Source organism: Salvelinus sp. IW2-2015, linkage group LG10, assembly GCF_002910315.2.
Source record: "Salvelinus sp. IW2-2015 linkage group LG10, ASM291031v2, whole genome shotgun sequence".
NCBI classification, from domain to species: domain Eukaryota; kingdom Metazoa; phylum Chordata; class Actinopteri; order Salmoniformes; family Salmonidae; genus Salvelinus; species Salvelinus sp. IW2-2015.
In genome coordinates, this window is record NC_036850.1 from 16,276,408 (window position 1) to 16,301,733 (window position 25,326).

Consider the following 25,326-nt stretch of genomic DNA (forward strand, 5'->3'; position numbering starts at 1 on the left):
GGGCAACCTGACTCAGAACGGAGCTGCTTTCAGAAATCAGGTCAACTGAACTGCTACATGGTAGCACATGTATGCACTTATCCAATACTGAGTAAAACCCTTGCATGAACAAAATACATGTGTAGCCTGATCCTGGCCACATCCCAAGCTATATCCACCAAGATACCAGCATTTTAGTACAGTTTAGCTATGGGGCATTTCCCATGTAGTTCAAGACGGTACATGCAAACCGGCGTTGGACACTGCAGCTGGGTTTGTGTCTTAGTGAGGTTTACTGTAGACATCTGTCAAGCCCTGACCTTAGAGAGCCTTTTTATGTCTCTATTTGGTTAGGTCGGGGTGTGAATTGGGTGGGCATTCTAGTTTTTATATTTCTTTGTTGGCCGGGTATGGTTAACAATCAGAGGCAGCTGTCTATCGTTGTCTCTGATTGGGGATCATACTTAGGCAGCCTTTTTTCCACCTTTAGTTTTGTGGGATCTTGTCTATGTCTAGTTGCCTGCGAGCACTACATAGCTTCACGTTTCGTTGCTCTTTGTTATTTTTGTTTGTGAGTTTCATCGGAANTTCTTCAAGAATCAATTAGTACGCACCAAAGATGGATGTTACAACTGCAAAGGTCATAGCTGATGTATGGCTGTGTGACCTGGCTGTGACCCGGGGTCATGGAGACAGGAAGTACTAACTGACATCATGCCTTCCAATGCTAGATATAGTGTGGGTGGTGTGGAGGATCACAGAGTATTTTCTTCAAGGTTTGGGGTGGTTGGGGGATTGGGATTTTTTAATCAACAAAATGCATGATGGCATTTCATACTGTAAGACTTAGTATATGTGCATCTATCCAAAGCTTCTCAAAACGGTTTAAATGAAATCAAAAATATTTGATAAAATCATAATCCTTCTCTGGGGAGGGCAACCTGACTCAGAACGGAGCTGCTTTCAGAAATCAGGTCAACTGAACTGCTACATGGTAGCACATGTATGCACTTATCCAATACTGAGTAAAACCCTTGCATGAACAAAATACATGTGTAGCCTGATCCTGGCCACATCCCAAGCTATATCCACCAAGATACCAGCATTTTAGTACAGTTTAGCTATGGGGCATTTCCCATGTAGTTCAAGACGGTACATGCAAACCGGCGTTGGACACTGCAGCTGGGTTTGTGTCTTAGTGAGGTTTACTGTAGACATCTGTCAAGCCCTGACCTTAGAGAGCCTTTTTATGTCTCTATTTGGTTAGGTCGGGGTGTGAATTGGGTGGGCATTCTAGTTTTTATATTTCTTTGTTGGCCGGGTATGGTTAACAATCAGAGGCAGCTGTCTATCGTTGTCTCTGATTGGGGATCATACTTAGGCAGCCTTTTTTCCACCTTTAGTTTTGTGGGATCTTGTCTATGTCTAGTTGCCTGCGAGCACTACATAGCTTCACGTTTCGTTGCTCTTTGTTATTTTTGTTTGTGAGTTTCATCGGAAATAAACATGTGGAACTCTATGCACGCTGTGCCTTGGTCCGCTCATTTCAACGAACGTGACAACATCCAATAGCCTCTGTCTTCATCAGGACCAAGAGGCTCTCTCCTGCAGTTTGCACTGAAGACCATCACTTCATTAACAAACCCTATCTTAATCTGTTGATGACAGCCCTGAGTCTTTGCTTGGACTTGGCCAAACCACAACATGCTGGGCAGCTCAGCCTGCAAGGCAGCTGTGGGAGGGAGGGAGGGAGGGAGGGAGGTAGGGAGGGAGGAGGCTGCACATCAGCCTTTTTTATTGCTTTGTAATATGATATCACACAGTTATTCAATTTATCTTTTCAGTTGACAAAGACTGTGAAAGACATATTTGAAGATGTTTCAAATGTCATATTTTCATGTTTCAAATTTTCAAACAATCAAATAACACTGTTGTAGTCATGAATAATCTAGGCTAGTAAAAGATAATCATATTTATCGAATGGAGGAGAGTTTATTCTCATAGATTGTTACTGGAAAGAGATCCAGTTCTGTAGTAGTGCAGCACCCAGGAAGTGGTCTTCTTAACACATGGTGGGCTCTGTGTCAAATCCAAGGTTGGAAAAGGAGAACAGAGTAAAAGTGTGGAATGGGGGGGAAAAGTGCCGCCTGTTGTACTGAATCAAACCCAGCCATTTCCTGAGTTCAGCTCTGCTCGGCACTCTCCATATATGGTAATGGTATTTGCATGGAAAAAAGCCTGGCATTATGAATCTGGGGTTGGTGCAGAAATTCCTCAAATGCTGTCGGGATAACTTTAAGGAAAAGGTCTGGTCCCAAACCTGGGAGACTTTAAGGAGTTGATTGTTATTTCAGAGAGAGAATGTTATTTCAGAGAGAGAGTGAGATCAAGTAATGAATCAGGTTAATCCTAGATCTCTTTGGACAGAGGTCCCAATCATACTTCCTGGGATCAAGGTTGTTTTGGCATCTGTGAAACACATAATATGTGACTGGAACTGTACAGAAGCAAAGATCATTAGTTATGACTGATGCTCTGTAGTATGCTGTTACTAAGGGCGGTCTGTGTGTAGAAGGTGGTTGTTAAGATGTACTCAGAGGGAAGTCAGTGCTGGTTCCATGGTGATGTTATTATTGGTAGCTCCCAGTCAAATCTGTCTCCTAAGGGACTGTATGCTCTCCGACATTCAGCACGGACTGACTCACCTCAACTTTTCCACTAACCTGGGGAATCACTTACCAGAGAGAACAGCATCATGATCTAGGCCAGATCTTAGTCAAAAAACATATGTAGGTTTCAACCAGAGCCATACATCAGCAGTTTATGGCACAGCATCCAACAAGCAGTCACAATGATTGGCTTTATAACCACTGTCATCAATAAGCCATTATACATTCTTATCAATGTTTATAAACTATTTTGTTGGTGCGTATTGATGAAAGTTATTAGAAAATCTCAATGTACCCAATGTTCTCCCCTAACCCCCATGGAAAATACTCTGAACTTTTGGCTCCTGTGTTTCCGGCTTACGTCCTCTCCCTCTTCAAGTAGAACATTATCATTCCCAACAAAGCAGCAACAGGATAAATATAGCACTCTAAATAGCCTAGGGTGGTACTTCATTTTCATTTGTGGATSTAGGGTTRTGTCCTACAGCATACATGGTGTAGGATTTGCCTGGGGTTGTGCTATAGATCTGGGCTGTTTTATGCATATTTGTGGTGGGCTCAACTGCGACATCTGTAGTGGATTCCAAGCTCAATGCAGTTAATGTCATTGCTACTGCGTTAAAGCATAACAATGAGATGAAGCTGATGTGTTGGATTTCAGATGAGTATGGAAATATAACAGAGAAGCTCAGTATAATATGACATTATTATATGTTATTGATCAACTAGTCCTTTTTTTCTGAATGTTTATGATCGCTGCCTGGAAGACTGGACTGTTTATCTTGTGTAAAGGGCTCTGTGATCCTCTGACTTGGMTCATGCTTTATCAAGAGTCTGACTCACCCTTACTCAGACAGACTCACATACTTTGATTGTGATGTACTCAAACATGGAAATGCAGTATAACAAAACAGCTGTCTGTGACTAGTTGGAAAAATATTTCTAAGCCAAACCTTCATATCATAATCGCTACACACAGTCTACATCATTCTCACCATATTAGCTAACGTCATAGTCAACATAGCTACTAGAACTAACATGTTAATAAACCTGCTACAATCATGCAGTACAGTCAGCAAGCAGTTTAGCAGTTACATCGGTCGGCCTCGTGGTAATAAATTCATAAAACCAAAAGTTTACCTTGATTTGGAAGCAGGGCCTAAAATGAACACCTGCCACGTGCCAAATCCGGGTAGATTTAGGCATTGGCGGGTAAGATGTCTATTTCACCTATTATTAAAAAATKATTTAATCTGTTTTAGAATAAGGCTGGAACATAACAAAATGTGGAAAAGGGGAAGGGGTCTGAATACTTTCCGAATGCRCTGTATATCTTCAAATTCCTGAGACACCAATTTCCCAGTGTCCCATCAATATTCTCTTCATTCACACATCTCCATTGAGGTGTTTATGAGCTCCCAGGGTATGGAATCACATGTAATGCACCCTGCTTAGCGTGCCAATGAGAGGAGAAATCAGCCTTTTCTTCTTCTGTTTTAAAAAAAAGTAGTAAAACATGATAATGGGAACCGTCTGGAAAATTAATGGAGCAGTAATTTATGTCTTGGCTCCTGAGTGAAAATGCACATAGAAATAGTCTGAGAAGCTATTAACATTACTCACTATGTTCCATGCTAAGAGTGAGTCTGTAAAGAGAGGTTGTGGTATTTATTTTGTTGGTGTAAGAAAATTGAGCCACCCCTGAGAACGTTAAGGGTTCATTTGAGCAGACTCTCTGCTTGACTTTGTACAAGTCAATTACTGAAAGTTACCATGGCTTTCCATTGGTGTATTAAATCTACTGTGGTGTTACTTTATTTTCCTGTAATTTCACCATGGTTTTGCTCTGTGTTGCTTTGGTAGAGAAAGTACATCTTAGTGCAACTGTGCTTTTTGCCTTCAACCACAAATTGCCATTTAACAAGTGATTGTCACTTGTTATTCAGCAGCATTCAGTCTGTTGTAGCCTATGGAATCTGAAATATGGAAGTGTTGCTGCCATCTAATCTATGCACAAGCCCTTTCCAATCTGAACCGCTTCAAAAGTTTAAACAAAGCATTCCAGAACCAGGAAGAAAAAACAGGCGTAGAAATACAAATCGTTCAGCTGTACAGTATGTAAAGCTGCACTCCAGTTGAAAGGTAAACTAAAATAGAATAGGGGGGGTTAAAATGCTCTTTCTCAGTAGAATCAGGAGGCAAACAAAGTGTTAAATGGCATTGAGATGTGTCCAGTGTTGACTAATGTTCTGGATCTGGTCTGTGGCTTTAATTGGTTCTCCATCCAGGAGAATAAGACTCACTCCTCACAGCACATTGTAATCCTTTCCCCAGTAGCCAGATGACATTGACTCACAGCACATGATGAATGGCCTAAGCTTTCTGGAGACCCGCTCTCAGAAAACAAAATCTAACTGGAACGGAGGTAGGAGAGGAAGAGAGAGGGAGGTAAAGGGAAAGGTCTGACAGCAGTCAGAACACAACATCAAAGAGCCAACATCAAAGAGCCAACAACACACTGAAAGCACTTTTGGGAATCCTGACCTTGCACCTATTAGAAGTTTAAAAAAATATCAAAACTCTGCATGGGTGAAAATGAGTTACTCAGGGGAAAGCCCAAGTTCATTTCAGTTGTTGGACAGTTTTCTGCTAAAAGTTTTGACTGCCTACTCTAGTACTCTCACCAAATGTGATGATTTCAGTTCCAGGTAAAGGTAAGCTTCTGCTAATTAAGTTTCTATGAGATTATAGGACCATGATTTTTTTCCCTGGTCAGGTCACGCGGTCAGGGAAAAATATTATTCTGTCCTTTATAGTTTGATGCGGCTGCAAGCAGTCTGAAGGCACTAGTAGTCTGAAGGCACTAACAGATGTGTATTGTGTTCTGTGTGTTCCAGGGGAGCCGGGGCCATTACCGGTACCACTGGCAGAGCCACAATGTCAAGCAGAGTGGAGTGGACGACATGGTGCTCCTCTCCAAGATCAACGAGGACGCCATTGTGGACAACCTCAAGAAGAGATACATGGACGACTACATCTTTGTATCCTTCACATTCACACACAGTTCACACCTCGATGAAGAWTGGCTAAGCCCTGCCGTAGACACACTCCCACTGTTCCCAGAATAGCTGAGTGACCATTCACAGTGCTGTAATAACTCAGATTAATGATCTAGTGTTTGAGGCTCCAGACACTGGGCTACTCCCACCATGTATCGCCAGTGGAGAGAGGGAGACGGGCCTCTTTGCGCCCCTATCTGGACCCCTGACTTCAGCTTCCTTCAGCTTCCTTCTCCTCCAGGCTGGAATGGATCTTAATCAGGTTTACTCTGGTTTAATCTCACCATGCAGCAATATGGAAAGAGGCTGGGGGGAAGGGTTGCTGAGAAATGTACAGTATGCCTTGCACAGTGAATGTGAGCAGTGCAGCTACTTTCCTACAACAGTAATGGTTTTGTGTGGCTGTGCTGAGAGCATTCAGGGCCAGATCTGTAAATGCCCCAGGCCTGTAGGCCTATACAATCCCTAAGAAGAGTATTCAGCTTCACTCTTACAGACCTCAAGAATATATTGAGGTTTAAAGTTTTGTTCTTGTGCCCATATAATGTATCCAAGTAGTGTTGATATGTTTGGGTCTCTGAATGACCCTTTTGATGGAAGATGTTGAACGTTCTCGAAGGAGCTCATTAATTAAAACCTCATCTGTGTCCTGGCGGTCTTTTGGATTATAGAGTTGAGCGGATGCTGGCCGTTTTAGATTGAAAACTCTGAGTCAATCCTCTGATTGTGGTCAGAAAATAGCATCAACACAGAGTGTTCCAGCCAGTGGCGTACTGGAGCTGGGGTCACTGCAGGGCGCCCTCAATACCAGCTTTATGTGCCGGGAGCTGCTTTGGGCTGCAGGGCCAAAACCTCACATCACTACACTGCTGGGCTGTTCACTCTGATGTGTGAACACTGTGTCTTTACAAGGCTTGTGTCCAATCACCACACACTCCAGTACTACCACACAGATGCACATTGCAATGACGTCATGGGCCCAATTACTCACAGTTAGGTCATTTTTCTCCATCTACCCTGAAGAGAGACTCCGTCAAGATTTATAAATGTGTTCTGAAACTGCATTGTCTTAAAGAGTAAAATGAGTGGAGGGTTGTCATTGGTGCTCAATGCAGATGACTAGTGAGCTCTGGGAATTCTTAGTGTTCTTTTTTCCTTTGACCATGTGAGTCACTGGGACCTGAACAGTTGATATTACTGGTACTTATGTGTCATTAGTTTGACCCTTAACCCATAACCTCTACAGACTTACATTGGCCCTGTGCTCATCTCTGTTAATCCGTTCAAGCAGATGCCATACTTTGGGGACAAGGAAGTGGAGATGTATCAGGGCGCGGTGAGCAGCCTTTTCTCTTTCGACAGGAGTATGAGACGGGGTACCAAAAGGTTTTTTCTATTTGGGAAAAAATACAACTCTGCTATCAATGTATTCAACTTGTATCCTAATTGTTTGCACAACGTCACCTCATACCTCATAGCAGCTAAGAGTAATTATACTTGGAAAAGTTGAGATAAGTCATGTTTTTAGGATGATTTTATCGGTAGAAAGAACAAAGTTTTAAATGAACTGGGTTAGGTGTGCTTCAAATACCTTTTCCAGCAGCACCCCTCAGTTGGAGCAGATTTAGAAACGTGCATTACCCATTGAAAAGGCCTGGCAATACCTTCAGTACAGCCTGTTCAAGTCTGTATTATTTAAAGTGTTCTTGGCCAGCGTACTGAAAGTGGCCTTGGCTGCCAAATCGGATGTTAACTATGCTTGATAAAAACAGTTAGCCCTCTGACTTTATTACTTCATTACATGAATTACTCCTAATTCCTTACAGTCTTGCCCTTACAGTCAGTTTTCCACTTGGGACCAAGAAAATGGACCCACCCAGTTTTTTTAATGAGATATGCTTAGATCATGATCTCTGTTGAACCCACAGGCCCAGTATGAGAACCCTCCTCACATCTACGCCCTGGCAGACAACATGTACAGAAACATGATGATCGACAGGGAGAACCAGTGTGTCATCATCAGGTGAGTCWGCCTGCCTGCTTTTCTCGTTATTATGTCTCAGGCACCTCCCCTCCCTTTCAATGTTTGTGTATGGGGAGAAAGGGTGACAACTGACAACCATAACAACAGAGCGGGTATGTGGGAAATACCTGTGAATGAGGCAGAAGTCGAGAGGCAGAAGTCAAGAGGCAGGGAGGGATAGGAGGAGACTGCATGGTGACACAGGTGGAAGAGTGCTACTGTTGAATGTGATGATAATAGATGGGAAGGGAACCAACAGACCCAACAGGATCCACCACCTGACTGGGAGGAGTGCTGGTGACTGACAGTGCCCTGCTCAGTCTGGATTCTTCAACCAGTCTTAATCCACCCTCCTCATATCACAGCCTGCTGGGAAAGGCACACTGGGAAAATACACCTTCAAGTCTAAATATATGTCCTCAAGGCTCTTTTCTTGTGGCAGCTGGTTGATTTTAGAAACATTTCTCAGGATGTAGAATGAAAACAAAACACAGCGTCTATTTATGCATTAGCTTCCTGCTTTTATAAAACAGGAATTGCACATGCATAGTACTTTGTTGCTCATGCATGAGTCCTCTCTCACAGTACAGGAAGGGGGAGGGACTGTTCCTCTGCTGTTATGGATTGAGAGCGGATAAGTAGTGACAATTAACACATTTGAGAGTATGCTGTATATTACACTCGGATACGGATTATTCGCCTCAGACAGACAGATGATCACAGACAAAGGAAATGTTATGGACTCTTTGGCCATGCCCCAAATACAGCTTCCTTTCCTCTTTAGACCACTCAGCTGAAAAGACTTGACAGTTGAAAGCAATATGATTGAACCAAACCAAAGTCGGTCTTACCAAGCAGTGGTCAAGGAGGAAATGTAAAATAGCCTAACTGGCCATTAAAATGTGTTTGGTCACAGCCCTGGATTCCTGGAAGCTAGTGGTAGTCCAGAGATCCTTCCCTAGTGTTGTGAAGCCTATAGTGGGTAACATGACTGTACAATGGGTTCCCATGGGAGGAGGCCTCCCAAGGGAAAAGTGTTGTCTCATAGTTGAGGCTTTATGTTGTGGGCCAGTCACCTGAGGCCCGGGGCTTGGACGGTTACTGTAGTGCTTACCTCATGGCGAATGGCCCCTGGTTCAGCACTTTCCTCCCGTTGTTTAGACAGCTGCCAGTACAGATTCCCACATAAAAGGAATGGAAGTGGATTTGTGATGCACCAGATCAGCAAACAAAGCCCTCCATGAAATTGCTGTCCAGGCAGTGTGGTCAGCACTGTACTGTGTTGGACATTTTTCTTTCCCACTTATTAAAGAAGTCATTCAACATGTCATGAGTCATCTGATGTGGTCAAGTGGTGTTGACTGGGCTTTCTGTCAATGTCTGACTTCACTGATTTTTCTGCACTCAAATTTTTGGGAGAGGAAAGCTAAGTTACAAAGGGCAATAAAGATGTAGAGTATTATTATAAAATAGTTTTTTAAAATGTAGTAACTATCTCCGAGTGGTTAAAACACAAATGATGCCATATGAAATATAGAAGTGCTTGCGTTTCTACAAACACTGATATTGCAATATTTCAAATCACATAGCACCATTTGTGTTCTGCACAGTTTTTGCCGTCTTTTTTTACCAAGGCTCTGGCCGGTGAGTTTACAGCTCTATCCCGCAAAGGGTGGCCTGAAATGTAGTGTCTAATGACACACTATATTCTACCCTCTGTTCATATAACAGTTTTCTTCTGCTTATTAGTTATGTAGGGAAGGTTCTTTTCTCCCCCATTGATATGAAAGGCTTGGTAATGGGTCATTGTTTCATGGAAACAATGACATGGGAAATGGAGAATCCATCTAAGTTTTTTGTCACTGTTAATGGAAGGACCCTTCAGTTGCAGGAAATGATGCTATCCAACAAGTCGAAATGAAGCCAGACTTCAGTCACACCTCGTGTGTGTGTGTGTGTGTGTGTGTGTGTGTGTGTGTGTGTGTGTGTGTGTGTGTGTGTGTGTGTGTCATTCGCTAGTGGCTTGGGAACACAATGTGCCTAATCATACAAATATGCATAACTGGTATCCATCGTCCCACATCATACTCAGCATGCATTCCGTTTCACTCATAGCTGATGTCTGTAATGATCACTTCAGGTGCTTTCTTTGTCAAGCTGAGCTGTGAGTGACATCAGTGAGCCCAGTGATTCAGCRCTGAATGTAGTACTTTACAGTAAGCCGTCTATAACGACATGACTCTCCTTCTGTCCTTGTTTGGCCAATAAATGGGAGAGGMAGTCAACAATGTGTTAAGCATCTRCGTGCTGTGTAATTACAACAATGGGCRCACCCCTCAGGAGGGTAAAAATAGGATGTGATTCAAACTCCAGCCCCTAGCCTGCTCCAGCTGAAAAGAACATGCCCATAAGTCCACCGTGTGCAGATGGGTTCTCTTAAGGGTCAAGGTCCTACAAATGCTTATTGACAAAGATTAGAGGGAACATTGAATCACTTTTGGTCACTAGTCAGTGTACTGACTGTATTTTGAGTGCATTGTAGTGACCACTATATCTAGAATGATTATAGTTGTTTTGGTTTTGAATAGCTGTGTAGCAAGCTAGACTGAATACTATAGAGGAGCAGAGTCTAGTATCGGCCTACGGGAGATGAATAAGCATATAGAGTTGCTTTGATGACTTCTTATGGCGTCCTCTAACGGTCTGCAGCTGGCTCGTCTCAGAAGGGCATTACCGACATGACTCCCCTTCAAAAATGAAATAAAAAAACAGACTCCTGTCATCCACTGCCAAACCACATATGTCTAAATAAGTATGACCCTGGTGAAGTGAAAGGACAGGAGGAAAAATGCAAGGAGAGGTTGAGGAAAGAGAAGGAAGAAAATAAACTGGGCAAATGTGACAAAACAGGATTAGTGTTATTAGCCCCTTCTAGAGTGGGAGGTTTACTGCTGAGATGAGTCTGATTTTGGTTGGCATAAACCACAGAGAAGGAGAGCTGAGTGAATATAGGAAGTGGAGTCTCTGTGGACAGGAAGTCAAGAAATGGCATTTCACCTGGTAATTCTGGATGTTTGAAAAACGTTGCTTTGAAGTGAAGGGTTTGGCTCAGCTGGGAGAATTAGAGGAAGAGCATTTTGACTGGCTCAACTTCTGTTCCTACATCGCACATTAAAGAGAAGAGAAAAGAGGCATGGGTCAAATCGAGAAATCCCCTCCTTCAATAGTAGGCCACCTTCATGCTAATTGGGGATAAGAAGAGACAATAATGGAGCTTTTTGGTAAACCCTTACTGACCCTCTTAAAACCAGGCTTAGAGGAGATTTTCATGGAGTGTTTTTAACATGCTACTGTCTGGTACCATAAATCTACAACTGCTTTTTCAGCTTCGCAGTTCAGTTGAATTTCCACAGAGAAAGTGTATACTCTCATTTACTTGTTATTTCCAGAATTGTGATGTCCTCTTGAATAACAAGGCAAGGCAAGCAGAGTAATTACATCATCTGGTTACTGACAGCCATTAACTGTCAACTGATACAGTTGACAACAACGTGGGCATCCTTGAATTGTACATTGTGTTTCAGAGGACTGCCCTGTTATATGCACCATTCTGACCATTCTGACCTTTCTACTTTGTGTTTCAGTGGAGAGAGTGGTGCAGGGAAGACTGTAGCAGCCAAATACATCATGGGCTACATATCCAGAGTATCCGGAGGAGGACCCAAAGTGCAGGTGAGCCCAGAGAAGCTACTTCCATTTTACACCGTAAAACACCGCTCAACTACAGTTGTGAAAATGTGATTCATTTCAGACGATCACACACACATCCACTGTCATTTACAATGTACCTTATGAGGTCAGTCCATCCTAATGACCGGTTGCTGTTTCCTGTCTAAACCTCCCTTTTCCGCACCACCAAAACCATCTCCTGCCATCCCTCCCTCCAATCTCCCATTATCATTATCAGTCCATCAGCAGCCCATCCAACCCCCATATACCCTCGTTCCCAACCCCCCAGCAGCCATCTGGCCCCCACACTACTCAGCAGATGTCCTGTACACAAGCCACCCCTCTCCACCAGCCTCCCTGGTATTATTGGCCCACTGAAAAGGGCTTGGAATTTCCAGTCTGTAGGAATATAAGCTGGATCACAAGATGCTTCCACTCAGATGCAATTGTGATGGTAGTCATTTTTTCAGTCTGATTAGTACAGTGCTTTTTCCACACTGGAATTATTGTAGTTTAGTCAAGGTTTCAAGTTCAAAGCTAATGTTAGCTATCATGCTCTCAGTGAGTCATGTGGAAAAGGGTGTATGACTAATTACTGTACATTTTCAATGTAAAAAGGGTTCGGAAAATATTCAGACATTTTGTTACGTTACAGCCTTTTTCTGAAATGGATTCAATTGTTTTTTTCTCTCATCATTCTACATAATACCCCATAATGACAAAGCAAAAACAGGTTTTTAGATTTCCTTTGCAAATGTATTACAAATAAAAAGGATTACATTTACATAAGTATTCAGACCCTTTACTCAGTACTTTGTTGAAGCACCTTTGACAGCGATTACAGTCTTCTTGGGTATGACGCTACAAGCTTGGTGCCTGGTTTCCTCCAGAAGTGACGCTTGGCAATCAGGCCAAATAGTTCAATCTTGGTTTCATCAGACCAGAGAATCTTATTTCTCATGGTCTGAGAGTCTTTAGATGCCTTTTGGCAAACTCCAAGCGGGCTGTCGTGCTTTTTACTGAGGATTGGCTTCCGTCTGGCCACTCTACCATAAAGGCCTGATTGGTGGAGTGCTGCAGAGATGGTTGTCCTTCTGTAAGGTTCTCCCACCTCCACAGAGGGACTCTGGAGCTCTTTCAGAGTGACCATTGGGCTCTTGGTCACCTCCTTGACCTCCTGGCCCTTCTCCCCCGATTGTTCAGTTTGGCCAGGCGGCCAGCTCTAGGAAGAGTCTTGGTGGTTCCAAACTTCTTCCATTTAAGAATGATGGAGGCCACTGTGCTTTTGGGGAACTTCAATGCTGCAGAAATTTTAAGGTAACCTTCCCCAGATCTGTGCCTCGACACAATCTTGTCTCGGAGCTCTACGGGCAATTCCTTCGACCTCATGGCTTGGTTTTTGCTCTGACATGCACTGTCAACTGTGGGACCTTATATAGACCAGTGTGTGCCTTTCTAAATCATGTCCAATCAATTGAATTTACCACAGTTGGACTCCAGTCAAGTTGTAGAAACATCTCAAGGATGATCAATGGAAACAGGAGGCACCGGAGCTCAATTTTGAGTCTCATAGCATAGGGTCTGAATACTTATGGAAATAAGGTATTTCTGTTTTTTATATTTGCAAACAAAACTTGTTTTCACTTTGTCATTATGGGGTATTGTGTGTAGATTGATGAGGGGGGGGAAATGATTTAATCCATTTTAGAATAACGTAACAAAATGGGGAAAAGGTGAAGGGTTCTGAATACTTTTTGAATGTACTGTACATGGTTCTGCATTGTTACTGGCTATGAGTCTTATGTGCCTTGCATCTTTTAAATAATTTTAAGATGTACTGAAAAGTGTGCTTGTAACGTTTGTTAAAGAATGTATTTAAAATAAGTCTGTGCAGTCTATGTAGTATATTACAGAAATTGCCCTTGGAATTTCTATTGTTTTATTGAATAAGGTCTCCATTGTGTTGGAAACCCCCTACCTCTCTCAATACCCTTCCTGCCCCGTTGAGCTTTGTCAATCCCTCTGCCCACATGTCTCATTCACATGGTCTCCCCAACTCCTGTGTGCTTGTGGTAAGTGTAAGTGCCTGTGGTGTGTGTGTGTGTATGGGGGGGGGGGGTGTAATGTTTTGTGAGTGACTGTCACTTCACTACCCCTGTCAAACACTCAAACAGACAGACTGAACAGCAAAGTAGTTGTCTCTGATTATCGTCACCCTATATCCGTTTCTGACTGCAGGATGCATATCAGATTACCATGCTGCTGAATCATATGCATGCAAATCGATGTGACAGACACAGCATGTGTTTTTAACCTGGAAATTGTAAGTGTTTTGAAGTCTCACGTGGCTCTCACAGAGCGGTTTGATTAGTTACATAAATATGTAAGGTTTAACTGAGCCCTGGGGTAAGTACAAAAAGCTGTTACACTAGAACCGCCATGCCACTAAAGTTTTTTTTCTTCATAGAGGACAATAGTTCAGGGACGCAAAAGGATTCCAAGAAATGCTACCACTCCACTTAAGTATTCAATAATAGAGAGGATAATAGTTTGGTCTCCACGACGCTGTGCTGATTTAAAACTCATGGGCTCCTGATATGCAGATGGCTCATGGGAAAGATAATGTGCTCCAGACGCTATGAGAGCAGAGCGACGGTGGAAGACGGTGACGGTGCATGTTGATCTGCCAGCAGGGATGTGGATCACTGCAGAGTGTAGTAGTGTCTCCCTACCCACTGCCTCTATACCCTACCTGTCACACTAAAACGAGCCTACTGTCTGTCTCCTCCCTCACAGCACGTCAAAGACATCATCCTCCAGTCCAACCCCCTCCTGGAGGCCTTCGGGAACGCCAAGACAGTGAGGAACAACAACTCCAGCAGATTTGTAAGGGTCCCACGTCTTTCCAAATCTCTTTTTTTATTAGCGGAATGGGGGCGCCTAACATCATATGGTTGGCACTGTGTTCTGCCCTGGAATGATTTGAAGGTGCTTTGCGGTCGTTTCCGGAACCAAAGCAAACACAAGGACGTCCAGTGCAAATAGAGAAGAGAAAAAAAGGAGATAGTGAATTACAGTGTGCTCCTCTTTTTATAAGCTGTGTTACTGCCTTCTCCTGTCTCCTCTTGGCTGGGGCTGCTAGCCTCGTGTGGCCTGGTTAACCAGGGCTGTGGGGACACACTGTCCAGAAAGAGTGGGCACTCCACTGCCAGTAAAGATGCACATAGAAAAACACATACTATACTTTAAAGACAGTTAGTTAGCTTGGAAAGAGGTTTTAAAGGCAGTCTTTAGTGCCCTCTAAAGCCAGTTTATCTACTTACAGCATTCACAACAGAGCTTAGTGGTAAGTATTGTATTCAGGTTGACAGACAAGGCAGTACTGTCTCTGTTCTTAGTTTTCCTGGTTTAGTTTGGGGAAAGTAAATGAGGCTTGACACATGGTCTGAGAAATGGTTGAGGAAGTCTCCCTGTAGGAATAGTGTCTCAGTGTCTCAGTGCACTTTGGGGCTTCAGACTGGCTGGGAATGGGATAGACATTACAGAGGACAGACCTGTCTGGAGGAAAGAGGGAAAGGGCGAGGGAGACAGCGAGAGAAAGGGGTTAAGCCTTAGTACACACATACCACTGGGTTGCAGGTGTGCACCCAAAGTACAACTCATGTGATGGTTGTTATTTCCTGCTCGGAGAGGTCTGGGTTTTAGCTTAAGCGAGGCCTGCGCTGATACTAAAGCGCCACACTCTCCTCCTTCAGGGGAAATACTTTGAGATCCAGTTCAGCTCCGGCGGCGAGCCAGATGGAGGGAAAATCTCCAACTTCCTGTTGGAGAAATCGCGCGTCGTCATGAGGAATCCTGGAGAGAGGAGCTTCCATATATTCTATCAGGTGAGGGACTCCAGTAACATGGTGTGTTTTTATCATTTTCCTGTTTAATAAGAGTGTTTATGCACATTTTAGAACTGGGGAAATGTGTACAGGAATTGGCTCACAGTGTCTATGAGTGAAATTCAGCATTCAGGACACTAACAGTAACAAGTGCCATTTGGCTCCTGAAAGCAGGTCAGGTTGTTCTCACTGTGTACCACTTGAGGTCTCTGGAAGAGAGGCAGCGGTCAAACACCCATAATGCAACTTTCTTGACACATGAAAGGAGAATAAAGCATATGACTCTAAATTGGGTGTAAAACGTGTGGTGCTGATCACTTAATGAGCATGTGTATATGGTGCCTGTCTAAAAGACGTCTGACATGTAGAAATGTGAGGAAAGACAATGTGAGTTCACAGGTTGAAAGCTCCTGTAGACCTTTGAGTCTAGAATTACTGTATACAGGTTCTTACTTAACAGAAGTGTAATCATCTAACACTGTCTTCTGTTTGTGCAGTTGATAGAGGGAGCCACTGGAGAACAGAAGAGCAGCCTCGGAATCACAAGCCGTAGAAAACTACCTTACAATTACCTCAATCAGTCTGGATCCTACAAAGTGGATGACATCAACGACAAAAGCGATTTTCAGGAAACTATGGTACGTTTACTTTCTTTTCCATTGTGACGATTCTCTCTCTCTCTCTGCCTTCTTTCTCTTCTTCTCCTTCTGTCTTCCATTCTCCTCTGTTGTTTTCATTTTGTACCCTGTACTCCACCTGTTTTTGTTTTACCAGTGAAACCACAACAGGAGTAATAGAGACATGGTTAGGTACCACAGCAGTAAGTAAACACACGTTTCATCCCTGGGTTCATGTCTCCTGTTCTGTCTCTGTCCTCTACCAGCATGCCATGGAGGTGATTGGCATCTCAGGGAGGACCGTGGGCTGGTGCTGCAGATTGTAGCCGGAGTCCTGCACCTTGAACATCAACTTCAGGGAAGCAGGGAACTACGCCGCCGTTGAGAGCGAGGAGTGTATGTACCAACCCTTGTAACTTTGTTATGTAGAGGCTAGGTAGAGCTTGTTGCTTGCACCAATCCAGTCCTTTCACATCTGTGAGGGGAGTCAACAGGGTGTGGGAAGGGAGAAAGTGGTCAGGTTGAAATGCAGTTAGACTGTCTCTGTCTCTTCACTCCCCAAAGCGTCATTGTGTTAATGCAGGGCTGCAGCCAAGCTCCAGGCCACGCTGAATTACCAGAGAAAATAAAAAACAATTTTCAAGGTCTGGGCACATTACATCACAGACTAAAATTACTCAGAGAAACGCAACCTCTTCCTGCCCCACTCTACTCTTCCCCCGCCCCTCTCTTCCCCTTCCTCCCTCCCTCCCTCCCTCTACTTCCTGCCCACCTCACAGCCACCCATCCAGGCTGAATGATGCAATGTATCCCTTCTGATTACCAGGGTACAAAGCGGCGTTGTGTAGAGTCTCTGCGTTTCCTCTTCCCCCCTATATCACTTCCAGTCTGACTGCAATGTGTTTCACATATCAAGACCCCTGGGTCCCCATATAAACCACACCAACACAAAGTCTGCATAAACATCTGCTCACGCTCAGCCAAACAAATCCCTGCCTCAGATCCACTAGAAAGAACACTCCCGTTACTGTACATAAAACCTCTAACCATCCATCAGACTGGTATGGATCATTATTTGGTATAGATGAACTGGCTGCTCGTCATTGATACTATCTATATCCTCTTTGAGGGAGAGTGCATGGCAGGCTACAATAGAATGCAGCATGTCCTGAGGATAGACTTGGCCTGTGCTGTGGTATGGAGTACAGTCAGTCACACCCTCATTTCCCAAACGGGGGCTATTTGATCCGTCTGATGCATTCTCAGACACCGTCAGATCCAGAGACTGAGATCAGTTTCCTTCTGGGAAGTGACTCAGTGTAATGAGGCAGGGAGGGCTCTCAGGAGAGTCCTAATGGCCCTCCGAATGCTCAGGCCTCTGCTAGGAGAACCCAGTTGTTGTGCTATGGCAGGGAGAGGGAGCAATGAGTCATCACCAGACTTGATTGCATCCCTTTTGTTGTTGAACCCTTTATTTAGTTAGATCCAACGTATTCAGAATGTACTGGTGTTTGTTTCATGAGGAGAGTGTGTGGCCACACATCTGTCTGTCTCTTTCTTCATTCTCTCTCGTCCTCTCTCTCTGCACGTCCTGGCCTTCCCTGCTTTTCTGCTGGGATTGACCAGAACGGCTGAAGAGAAGTTGACCAGCAGGAAGATGGACAGCAAGTGGGCAGTTCTATGAGTCCATCGATGTGACCACTGAATGTGGAGCAGGCGTTGTACACACGGCGACGCTGTCCAAGCCCTGCACTCACGTGTTTTTGACTTCCTAGTAGAGGTATGAATGGACACTCCTTCTCCATGACCTGTTGACCTTTAGAATAATACCCGGTCCTCTCCCTTCATAAATGGCCAAATGTAACAAAGCATTTGTTTTCTGTTTCAGTCCATCAACAAAGCCATTGTGAAGGTTCATCAAGAGTTTAATATTGGCGTGTTGGATATCTATGGATTTGAAATATTCCAAGTAAGTTTTCTGTAGATTTTCCCTTTTATGTTTTGTGATTTACATATGGAAATCATAGCAGAAGGTGATACATGGTTACTACATCTCAGTAATCATAGTAAAGTTTGGGTAGTTAAACAGCTTAAAGACAGAGGATCAGACCGATTTTGTAAAGTGTCTGGATTATGTCCCATCTCTTGATTGGGACAGCATTCTTTAATGGACCTTTCTAATCTGATTAGCTGTTTGTTTGGGTTGCATTATTGGGGGTCTCACTGATGCCCCCCGAAAAGGACTGGCCTTGATTAAATAATGAAACGGGACAGCTTCAGTGCCGTAGCGTGGCTACAGTCTCAAACCATGATGTACCTGTCCTCTGATACCTAACATGAGCTAATGTAAAGCTGTAAGTTTAGATAGCATACAACTGTTATCTAAACAGTGGTTGGGTCCGTCCACAGTCCTTATGTTAATACACAGGCCTATTACTAAACAAAGCACAGAGAAAATAAAGCTCCTGTGTTAGTGCTCAGACGGCCTGAGATGGGATATATTGGGTTTCTTTAGATAAAACAATAGTCTCAGGTCCCAGGTCTATTGTGGTGTAAAGTATTGTGGAGATGTTTTCCTCCATCCACCCCAGGCTGACTGGTAGATATCCTCATCTCATAAACAGGGCCCATTCAGGAAGCCCAGAGGAGTTCCCAGCTCTCTGTGTCCGTAAGGATGACTTCACTCTCACAGCCTCTCTGGTTTATCACTAACACACCATCTCTTTCTGTGTAGAAAAATGGCTTTGAGCAGTTCTGCATCAACTTTGTGAATGAGAAACTGCAGCAGATCTTCATTGAGCTCACGCTTAAAGCTGAGCAGGTAATGTTTTGGGCTTTTTCACTCATTGTTCTCACACCTTTTCACCAGCAGAAGCTACTTGTCTCATGTTTAAGTAGAGAATCATCGTCAGACCAATCACTCTCCTCCCCCCTCTCTCTCTAGGAGGAGTATGTACAAGAAGGCATCCGGTGGACTCCTATCGAATACTTTAACAACAAGATTGTCTGCGATCTCATTGAGAGCAAACTGGTAAGTAGAGTCCCCAGTGCCCACTATTAATTTAATGCATACCTTGAAGTCACATATAAATGGGATAACAGGAAACAGTTGTGAAACTACTTTAGATAGATCTGTAGTTTGTTATGCCTGCCATCTTAATGCTCCAAATAAGAGCAAACACTCTGCCAATTGAGTCACAGTAGGGCCACTGAAGCCTCCCCACTCTTCCCATGACCGGCAGTCTAACATCCTCAAACGTGCCGACATGCCTCTTAATTTGATTTATCCGTCCCGCTGAGAGGCCTTAATCCTATGAATCCACAACAGGGCGACCTTAAACCAAGCTGAGATCTTGAGGCAGCAAAGCAGGGAGTCTGTGTCCGCCTCTGACTCCTCTGTTTTAGACCAAGCTCAGTTTGGCTACATCTGTGACTGGCAACTTTAGCCAGAGCTTCATTTACACTAGTGACCAGACTGTGGTTCTCTGAGTGTGACTTTGCCACTAAAAAGAAATGCCAGAGACACTGCAACTACTGTCCTATCTAAGGCCAGCTGGCCGCCGTGTCATGGCACAGCGTGGAGAGCCAGATAGGGTGCAGCTTGTGTGTGTGTGTGTGTTGTGATGACATACATTCGTGGTGTGGATGTGTTGATGTGTCTGGGATGCAACGGCGGTAGTATTGTAACATTGGCTCTGCTGTATATGGCCTTTGAGCTGGAGTACACAACGATACTGTAACCCATGTTTAAATCACTTTAGTCTATCCATGACATTGACATTACATGTATTTAATGTGTTTGAATTCAGAAAGAGTGTCTAGTGGTGTGGAGAAAGTTGGCATTGTCAGTTATAAATCAGATTTTGTGGTCATGGGGGATTGTTAATGTTTTAGATCTGATGTGTCGTGGTGAGGTTTTTCTCTGTGGCTATCTCTTTTGGTTTTCTTTCCCAGAACCCCCTGCAATCATGAGCATCCTGGATGACGTGTGTGTCCACATGCACGCGGTGGGCGACGGGGGCGACAGCCTGCTGCAGAAGGTGAGGGTGGCCATCAACTCCCATGAACACTTAACAGCTGGAAACAGGTTTTCATCATCCACACTAGCTGGCAGGTCCTGCAACACTGCAGTACACCTCTCTTCTCTCTCCTTATCCTCTCTCCTCTCATCTTCGTCTCTCTCCTATGTTTCTCTCATTCTGTTCTTTCACATGTTTTTTGTCTTTTCTTCTCATGTCATCGTTTTTCTTTTTTCCAGTCCTTTTCTCACTCTTTTCCTCATTTTCTCTCACCTTTTCTTCTTCACTGGTTTTGTGCTGTGTTGCCTTTCAGATGTGTGTTGGGTTCTAGCTGGTAAACTCTTGCATGCGAAAGTCTAATGAAACCATGTCATATGGCTTGGAGGGGTTTGGTCCTAAGTCATCATGGCTAGAACATTCCTACAGTACCAGCCCAGATATGTGGCTATACCAATGGATCTATACACACTCTATGTATAATATGAAGCCTGTAGTTTGGGAAGCAGCGTAAAAATGCAGACAATTGGGGTCTTGCAGAGAACCTGTCCGTCAATCGGTTTTTTCTTTTGTCAATGGATAATTTTTGTTTTGCTCTTACATTCTCTGTTATTCTTGATAGGGCACCTGGACTGAGCAGGGGTAAACTAACTGCTATCTGAATGGGTTAACTGTGGTGCTATGATGTCACACCCTCTAATCTCTCCTCCAGGTGTCCTACGACGAGAGGGCTTCTGTGAGAGGAACCGTGACGTCTCTTCAGTGACTCATCGAGTTGATGCAGAGCAGCGAAATGCTAAGTACTCATCACTTATGCAAGCATTAGAGAGCATATGCAGCTAGCTGTTTTTTCGAGACGCGTTCCTGGCTCTTTGAGCGCCAGTGGCCATCTGTGCAAACAGCTCCACACCTCTAAGCTTTTGTTGTTGTAGCCTGCAGGGGGCCTGCACGGTGGGCCATGCAGACCCAAAACCCAATTCAGATACGTGATTCAAGAACCCCCCCCAACACACACACACACACCACTTATAGACACAGACACAATGTGGGTGAGGGAAAGAGCCTCATTCTTAGCGAGAGGTCTGCTCAGAGAAGAAGAAAATATCATTATAGTCAGCTGGACATTGTTAGCGTGCTGCTGGTCATCTGCACACACAAAGCCACTGATCTCCTTATGTCCACATGGCTTGGATTAAAAAGTTTAAGACAGACAAATACTCATGTAGGGAAAGATGGTAGCCCTCATGTGTAAGCGTTTTGCACATTCTGTGTCTGACAGTCCCTGTATTTGTTTTTACTTGACTAGTATGTTTGTAACAACAAATAAATATATTCTTAGCAGTAGATTTCTTGAACTTGAACTTGTTGTTATTTACAACGGTTTTTATGAGGACTGCAAAATAGCACTTTGAGCACTTCAAGTGATAAACAGAAATGTTGAGATCAGAACTGTTTCTGAGGTTCTGGAATGCTGGCAATATGTGCCACATTCTGACAGCACACATCCATCATGGGTTTAGAGACCATGTTTGTGAGTGAGGACATTCTGAGTGTGGCTGATTAAAAGGAATGAGTATAATAAAATACCATATTTGCTGGTATAATTTCCAGTCACAAGTGCAATAAAAATTCACATTTTTGAGGAGTAAAAGTCACAGTTTGGCAGGAGAGCAGCTAAAACCACAGTTTTTCAATATTCAGCTCAGTTCCCTGAAGCTAAACAACAATGTGAGCTGAGTCATGCAGCCAGCTCAGGATTCCACCAGACCTGAGTTTGCTGCTTCTAAGAAACAAGTGGAGAACAGTCTTAGCCTGGTCTTCTATATACGTTGCCAATGTTGTCTATCAGTCCTTATTAACCCTCGGTTTCCTCTACAGAGCCTTTCATAGGGCATGTTTCCAGATAACCTCAACGCCGAAAAGAAAGGCAGGCCAACGACAGCGGGCAGTAAAATCAAGGTGTGTTGAGCAGCTGTGAGACGTGTGTTTGTACGCCGTACATCAGTGACATGGGTGTATCTATGGGCCACGCGCCTACCTGACCTTATCACTCTCTGTCAGGTGCAAATCCAGAGCTTGCGGATGAAAAGCTCATTCACTCCAGTGTTGTTTTAGTGTCGTCGCTGTGTTCTAGCGATGACAGCTTTAATCAGGGTTCAGGTTCTCTCTCTGACACCCATCAGTATCTTTCAAGCACAAAGATTCCACCTTGTAATCAGTCTCGTCAGTGCTGTGTCCCTGAACACTACAGCTTGGAGTACAAACAGTGATTCAACAACAACATGTAGATACAGTTGGCATGTTTTAAACACAAACTATTCTTCATCCTCTCCCTCCTCCTCTTCTTCCTCCTCCTTCTCCGTTCAGAAACAAGCGAATGACCTGGTCCAGACGCTGATGAAGTGCACCCCTCACTACATCCGCTGCATCAAACCCAACGAGACCAAGAAGCCCAAGGACTGGGAGGAGAGCCGGTGAGTGTTTGAACACTGAAATGTCAGGGAACTGCAAAACACATAGTCTTTGAAATGTGTATCAAACTAAACCGTTTTTTATTACATCATTTACAGTCCGTTCTGGAGATTGCCAATTGATATTGAGCAGGATATCCCATTACTCAACTCAATGTTGTTAGGTCTGCTTGGTGAATCACTCACTGGTATTGTATTTCCCTGTTCTGGCCTCTTTAAGACTGCGTGATGGAGGAAGTCTCTGAGACACTCTTACGCTAACTCCCTCTGTTTTTCCTTCCCGCTCTTTCTTCCCTGGCTGGGTACGAGATGTACTGATGCAGGGTGCTGTGTTGTTTGGGCCTAATGGCCTTCCTTTTGTGAGCAGCAGTGAGCTGGGCTCAGGCTCAGGCTGGACTGCCTAATTAGCACCGGAACTGCTGTTTTCACAGGAAGCCTGGGTGCATAAAGAGATTCTTTAGTTCCTTACAGTATCCTTAGTGTTGGAAAATATAAATAATTTTATAGCCCCACCATGAGGTTCATTATAAAATATAATTGATCTATTTAGATTTACCTTAGAAATGGAGGTAGATGCTGACAGATGAACGTCTTCACTGCTATATCTTTGTGGTGAAGGGTTGGTTGAGGCATCTGACCAACCTTCTTCATACATCCCAGCCAGACTGACCCTGTATTCCCCTTTCTCTCTTCTTTCTTCAGGGTAAAGCACCAAGTGGAGTACCTGGGCCTGAAGGAGAACATCAGGGTGAGGCGTGCTGGCTATGCCTACCGCAGACTCTTCAGGAAGTTCCTCAACAGGTAAGGCCCTTCCTTCTGGGGGAGAGTGGCATAAAGGAATTAATGAATTCTACACTTTCAGTGTAAATCAAATCAAATTGTATTGGTCACATACACGTGTTTAGTAGATGTTATTGTGGGTGTAGCGAAATGCTTGTGCTTCTAGTTCTGACAGTGCAGCAATATCTAACAAGTAATATCTAACAATTTCACAACATATACCCAATACACACAAATCCTAAGTAAAGGAATGGAATTAAGAATATATATATGTATGAGTCACTTTCGTGTGACACGATCTGCCCTGCCCTCCCAGAATGACAGCGGTTGGTTTTGTACGCTCCTATCCCAGTCGGCAGTACAGGGTAAGGCGGTCTCTCTCTCATCTCTCTCAGGAAAAGGACACAGGGTCGGCATTTGCAGGCAATCAGGAAGTGCTCACTTTGCTAATGTTCGTGTTGGCAGGCTCGAAGGAACAGGCTGCGTGCTGAGCCTCCTGATGAGAACCACTGCTATAGAACACAGGGAGAGCTCAGGGCTTCTGTTGTAGGCTTTACTGTTTCATACACATACTATATAAGAGTCATTGTGAAAAAGCACGGCTGAGTTTAGAGTTTGGTTATTGTATTAGACTTGTGGTGAATGTATTTTCTTAATGGCCCCAGACCTCTTTCTTCACCCTTGCATCATATAGGACAGAGATAGCAAGAGTATACCGCTCCTTTACACCTGGCATAGGCCTTACATTGCTCACTCACTTAATCCCGCGCAAATGCTGCAACAACATGTCCAAAATTCTAAATGAGGGTTTGGTTGTGGATTTTTCTCTCAATCTCCCTCTCTCCTCTTTGTCTTCATCTAATTATCTCTCTCTCCCCCTCATTATGTTCCTCAGGTATGCCATCCTGACTAAGGAGTCGTGGCCTACATGGCGTGGAGATGAGAAGCAGGGTGTTCTTCATCTCCTACGTGCAGTCAACATGGACCAGGACCAGTTCCAGCTTGGACACACAAAGGTCTTCATCAAAGCACCTGAGTCGGTAAGACCACCCCTCTCTGACCTGCCTACATACATTTAGACCACACCTCTCTGTACCACCAACCTGCCTTCATCCAATGAAAATGCCACCTACCTAACGTTCTTCTAACAGGTTAGAACAGGCGTATAATTAGATCTCTCATAGGCTACAGGCTGCCATGGTGTTGTTGACATGTGCGTTGGCATGCAATAATTCTGTTGTCAGGGAGAGAAATCCAAGACTCAAGAGTTTTTAGACTGAACACCATAAAAGGTTGTAGTATTCAGGAACATGTCAGTATATCTGTGATTGGGGAGCAGGAAGGAGGGGGTTAGACCCAGCTCTGGTGCCCACGTCAGAGCTGTTGAGTCAACACTACACTGGAACTCCTACACCAGTGCGAGTCTGTGGTCAAGGAGGTGGTGGAACATTGGAGGGTGTTTTTTCCACCGTAACTGCACTTTTCCCCACTGCTCCAATGAAAGCCGTGCTTGTGGCTAGCCCGTGAGATCACTTATTGACATCTGTACACACATACATGAAGATACATTACATAGTCCTGAATCAGGCCTTGTGTGATTCCAGCAGCAGACTGCCAAGTTCCCCTTCCCCCACATTGCCCTCCTGAGCCCATGCGACTGAGGTGTGATTATGAAACACAAATATCACACAGGGGCGGACCCTGCGATTACCCAGCTGCCAGGCTTCTCAAAACAAACCTCCCTCTGATAAGACGCTGACACAAAGTCATTAGTTCATGGCTAAAGCATTTTTTTTCTCTTCATGCTATTAGATGACATAGTTTGAGTCCATGCCAAGAGTAGAATCACTCTCTCTTCAGAGTAGACTGTCTCACAAGGTGCTAATGGTTAGCCCTGTGAGACACTGTCAGGTGCTGCTCAGAGTTAAAGGTCTGGATGGCTTAAACACACTCCCAGCCAAAACACTGGCTCCACAGTCTCTTTAACAGTCATCTCCTTCCTTTCATAGTTATTCTTATCCTCACATTGTTTTTTTCCCCCATTTTATTTATTTCCCCCCCCCCCCATTTTATTTTATTTTATTTTATTTTATTTT

At 44.0% G+C, this 25,326-nt stretch overlaps 1 pseudogene; it reads left to right on the forward strand.

Moving 5' to 3' along the window:
- Positions 1 to 25,326, forward strand: part of LOC111969380 (unconventional myosin-Ie-like) — a 46,511-nt pseudogene that overhangs the window by 17,944 nt on the left and 3,241 nt on the right.